Below are 6,000 nucleotides of genomic sequence, written 5' to 3'. Positions count from 1 at the left end.
GAATGTATGAGAATATAATGTATGTTGCCTAATTAATTAGAATTCACTCAGCGTAACTGACTTTTTGTATGCACGCAGGTGAGTAGAATGAAACAGCTGGCTTGAGAGAGGGACACATGGCATGGACTTAAGAGACTGGCATTGGAAGAATAAGTGATATGATGTTCTATGTTATATGTAAAGACAAGATTTGAAAATAATTGTAATGATTGATTGATGTTTTATATTCCGCGAAAAGTTTTAATTAACTCTGATTTGTAAAAACGGTGTTTATGAGTATATCCGACATGAAATGTAGGGCATCGGTAACGGGGCCTTACACATTTCCTAACTAATTCGGGAATAAGTGCATCCTTGTAGCAATCGACTACGTGTCTAAATGGGTAGAAGCACTGGCTCTTCCCACTAACGATGCTCGAGTAGTTGTACGATTTCTGAAAAGGTTATTTTCACGATTCTGTACTCCAAAAGCCCTAATCAGCGGCAGAGGAACTCACTTCTGCAATGCCTTAATGGAAAAAGTCTAGCACAATATGGTATTCACCACCGATTAGCAACACCATATCATTCTCAGACCAGTGGGCTCGAATTGAGGAATTAAAAGGATCCTAGCAAGAACTATAGGAATGAATCGCAAAAATTGGGCAGAAAAATTAGATGACGCTTTGTAGGCCCTTAGGACAGCCTACAAAACCCCCATAGGAACAACACCCTTCAAACTTGTTTAAAGGAAAGCATTTCATCTACCTGTAGAACTTAAACACAAAGCTTATTGGGCTCTTAGAGCAGTGAAATTTGATCTAATGTCTGCCGGTAAAAGCCGGGAAGATCAAATTCACGAGCTCGAAGAACTAAGAGCACTGGCCTATGAAAACTCATTGTCTTACAAAGAAAAGACTAAACGTTTGCACGACACCCACTTAAAAGGAAACAAGAAATTTCAAGTTGGCGATCGTGTACTGTTATATAACACACGTTTGCGACTTTTTCCAGGAAAGTTGAAATCCCATTGGACAGTCCCATACATAGTTGAATAAGTTTTTTACTATGGGACAGTCGAGATTTCAAATTCTGACTGCCATAAGTTTAAGGTTAATGGACATCGATTGAAACCATACATGGATAGACCATTCGAAGATGTCTCGGAGGTCGTAATCCTCCACCAAAACCAATGAACGTACTGGAAGTAGGGTCTGGCCAAGACCCTCATTAAACAGGCCTTGTATATATGTTCTTTTGTTTTACCTAAGAGAGAGAGAGAGAGAGAGAGGGAAAGTGTCTAAAAACACGGGGGCGTGCCTCAATAGGCATAGTCCCATGCCATAAAGTGCGGGCCGGAATCTTTGCTGCAAAAATCTCAGTCACTCTGGTTTGTAACGGAATTTCCAAACCCAAAAGCACGGGGTCGTGTTCCTAGAAGCATGGGGTCGTGCTTGGAAACTATTTGGCTATAAATTTCACCTCTTGCCAAAGCATTTCTTGCACCAAACTAAACAAAAACTCTCACCCCTGAGAAATCAAAATGCCAACTGAGATGAGCAATGAACTCCCCGTTCCTCTCCAACCGAGAAACGAGAACCGACATATTTCCAAAACCGAGCTACTCATCAAACTTCAAGAGCTCGTAAAGAAACTCACCGAAATGAATCTCCTTGCAGAAATGTGCCTCATACAACTCACCGATTCAGTGGAAAACATGAAGATGGAACTACGGGACATCAATAAACAACTTCAGTTTCAAGTCCTTCGTTTCACCTACTTTCCTCCACCCAGGCCATTCGATGGAGTAGATCCAATCAGTGGAATTTAGAGACATTCTTCTATATCCTTTCATGTTTAATCAAGTGCAATAGACACAAAGTTTAGGACTTTTGGGCTTATCCCGACTCTACGTTTAGGACTTTATTATTAATGAAAAGTAATTTTAGGACGTCAAAAATGTTTTAATTAATATCTTAAACTTCATTCCAAAAATTCTTGTTCTCGCGTTTTGCTGAAAAAAAAAGATAATATCTCAGTGACAAAAAGCACGGATCGTGCCTCATCTTACATGGAGCCGTGGTCACCCTAGTATCTTCAGCATGATGCGCGATGGCTCTGTAGAATTCTCTGAGTCAGAAACATTTATTTCCTCAAAACAGGCTCATGCTTCACCAAGCACGGGGCCGTGCTCGACGTTCCAATCTCTATATATTGCATGCCATCCTCACTATTCCATTCATACGAAACAAAAAATTCTTCAAATGTACAACAAAAGAATGGAGTAGAAACTGTCACACCCCAACCTACGGCGGAAATGCCAGGGCGCGAACTGATTGTCACAGCTCTCAAGATTACTATCATGCATTATTAAAAGTTTCGATATCTATTTATTAAATTTCCAAATAACAATCATCTTTACAAAAATCCAGATAAACGAATGTACATATATCAATCAATAACAATAAGTCTCATTAAGTTTTCTTCTAGCATAAATCCTTAAATAATCTTGTACTTCACATCAAACGATAACCTACATTTGCGTTGAAAATAATATAGTTTTGTCAACACAAAGTTAAGTGAGCAACACACCTGTTCAAAGTATAAATAAAAATATGTATTTGCAACAAGTCATATTAGAATAACAAAATAACCAAATGAGCAAGTATAACTGAGATGTCGAGAAGCACAAAAATATAACGACTAGCGTATGATCATACTAGACTGAGATTATGTTGGACCTCTCCGAATGCGAAGCACACAAAGCAAATAATCACATAAACAAGTAAGGTATAAGTTGTTAACACATAAGACAAAGTTGTAGTTTTGAGTATAAGTATGTATGAAAAGTATATTTACGCATATGTCCCCAAAACGTGGAAACCAAGTAAAATAGGGGAATGTGGTACTCACCTCGAAGACGAACAAAAGTGATTGAGATAACAAGAATGCGGGAAAAGTCACACGTGAACGTTAACGCCTAATGAGAAACAAGAGTAACGGATACGCTAAATACAAGATTTAATTATGGCAACTAGTTAAACAATAACAAAATATTATAATAATATAATATCATATATAACATAAAATAATTAGTTTGTTTAATAAAAATATAACTTGAAAAATATTACTTTTGAATTTTACAAATATATATAAATATGTATATATATATATGTAGTTTACTTGGTTTTTATACGTATCCAAAATATTAGTTTTTAAGTTATTATATATACATACATATATGCTTGTATACATATATACATGGACGAAAACGTGAGAAAAACAAGTATTAAAAAGTCTTTTTTTAGTTATATAATCTTTATTAGTTCATTATTATTATTAATATAATTGTTAAATGCTTAAAAAGAAATAAATAACAAAAATCAACAAAAATGTCGGGGTGCAGAGGGTCAAACCTGCGACCTCTGCCCCATAACACGCATGTATTTACCAGCTGGGCTATCCAGCACTTGTTACAAAACTCAGTTCTTAAAGTTAATAAATAATAACAGTTTCTAACCATAAACCCTAACATATCAGTCCGATCAATCCATTGTAATCAATCAGAGTGATATTGGGGCTTTTGATAAGCATCATAACGCGATCTTAATCATTTATTAAATTACCTCGTATGATGATCAGATGGGTACTAATTAGACGCAACTGTAGCCGGCCAAAAAGGTTGATGAACGGACAAGAAAATGGAAAATTTAATATAATTATTGATAAGGCTAATGAAGGCAACGGCTTAAGGAAGCTCGGTGTGAGTTTAATTGCAAAATTATCATCATTTATACAGAAAACGAGATTAGGGTTCATAGCGTGGATAATAAGCTACGGCCCAAGTTCTAGAACCTTCTAAACGTAGTTTAATGAAGGATTAGGGCCGGCTAGATGCGAATTAGGGTTTAGGATCACCTAATTAGGCGCTGGTTGATGGATTTGGGCTCAAGAACAAGTTAGGGTTGATAATTAAATCAATTTGGGTTCGGGTTGGGTTTGGATCCAAGCATAAACGGGTTAGATGAATAAAATGAATAATAGTATAACATACATTTATTTAGTAACGATTAAGTAATAAACGTGCACTAACTTTATTGATTAAAATAATCCGAATAACAAAACGGGTCGGGTTCTAGTTCGTAAATCTAAACGAGAAAAACCGGGTTATTACAGTCTCCCCTACTTTAGGGAATTTCGTCCCGAAATTAAGGGATACTATAGCAACAAAAATAAAAATACATAATACGGAACTTTAGATAGTTGAAGTAACGCTCAAAATGAAAATCCGATAAGGGCACTTATATATAGGATGTAGAAGCAGCGTATCCACCATGTCCTTATCATCTTTACATTTGTACCATTATCTCAACTACTTACGGTTCTATGTTATGACACACAATTATTTGGATCATGATTTCCATGCGAGGACTTTGGTAATTACGTATGCATCCATAATTACCTAGATCGTCGGATGGTCCACATGACTCGTCCCATTGTGTGGGTTACAAAACGTTTAAGTAAAACTTGATTTTTTGAATAAGCCAAAATTTTAAGGAGTTTTAGTCAGAAAAATAAATGTATAAAACGATTCCAAAAGTTGCATTGGAATTTTAGTAAGACATCGCAAAATTATGTGTATTTGAAGAAGGCATCACTTATGAAGGTAAAATAAGATAAAGGTAAACTTTAACAATCTATGTAAACAAAAGGAACTTTATTCATAAGATAGCTTATAAAAGATAAATAATTCAAATACGAGATAATCCAAGGCCATAAATAGGCGTTACAATAATTAAGAAAAGATAAATCAAGATAGACAGGGGAAACGGCAAAAGTCTTCACGGTCGTTGAGTAGCTTGATTGACTTGGCTTTAAGCACCATGAGGAGTTGCATGATTAGGAATAGTTGAGGTAGATTGACTTGGAATAGCTTGAATCGGTTGTGCTTGCATAGCAGGGGCTTGAGCAAAGTAGGCTTGGTACGCTTGAGCTTGGGGGTGCGGAGCTTGATAGAGTTGGGTTAAGTAAGGTTGACTTGAATTGATAGGAGGAGCTTGAAAGACATGAGGTGGTTGAGTTTGAACTTGGTGAGCATGGGTCAAGTAGCCGGGTGTGGTCATGGTTTGGGCTTGATAGGCAAGAATGAGTTGAGGGCACATATTACGAAGATGGTTTGGGTCTCCACAATGATAGCAAGCATGGTTAAAAGAAGCACCAGTTTGAGCACGTGAGGTGGCTTGTGCACTAGGCGGGATATGATAAGTGTTAGCAAGGTGGCCATAAAGGTTGCATTGGGTGCATATCCGGCACGGGGTTTGGGGAGAGTGATGAAACCTACACTTGGCATATAAAGGATGAGGACCAAGGTAAGTCTTCTTGTTTGGGGCAGTTTGGTTTTTGTTAGAAGGAGTTTGGTTATTGGGTTGGTTAACGGCATAGGCTTTGCGCTTGTTATGGTTATTGCGGTGATTGTTGTTGTAGGAAAGTTTAGTCTTAGCTTCGGCATCAGAAGAGGAGTCGGTCTTAGTCTTGTCGGAAGTAGGCTTGGAATCCTTGCAAGACAAGGTTCCATCCCTAACATGACTATCGGTGAGAGAGGCAGCTAGGTCCATCGCCTCACCAATGGTTAACGGGTCACGACTCATCACGGCACCACAGAAAAGGATCGGAAAATCGCGAATGTACTTCTGAATGCCGCGAGTCACGGGGGTTACCAAATGGGGCACAATACGGCTAAGCTCGCGAAACCGATTGGAGTAGGAAGAGTTGTCTCCACTATCTTGCTTGAGTTCCCAAAACTCGGCTTCAAGTCTCTGCAGCTCATGTTCCGGGCAATACTCTTTCTTCATTGCTTCCTTAAGTTCCTCTCAAGGCATGGATACAACCAAGTCAGACCCTTGGTCATTCCTCAGGGCATTCCACCAGATGATAGCTCGACCCTCAAACTTGCTCGAGGCGAATTTAGTCCGTTTGGCGTCCGGACATTCACAGTGGATGAAAATATTTTCCATCTCTTCA

The sequence above is a fragment of the Bidens hawaiensis genome, unplaced genomic scaffold (assembly GCF_021521415.1).
Source record: "Bidens hawaiensis isolate Kalapana, Puna unplaced genomic scaffold, B.hawaiensis_p1.1 tig00014916_1, whole genome shotgun sequence".
Lineage (NCBI taxonomy): Eukaryota > Viridiplantae > Streptophyta > Magnoliopsida > Asterales > Asteraceae > Bidens > Bidens hawaiensis.
The sequence above is the reverse complement of the archived record's forward strand: the minus strand, read 5'-3'. Positions refer to the sequence as shown.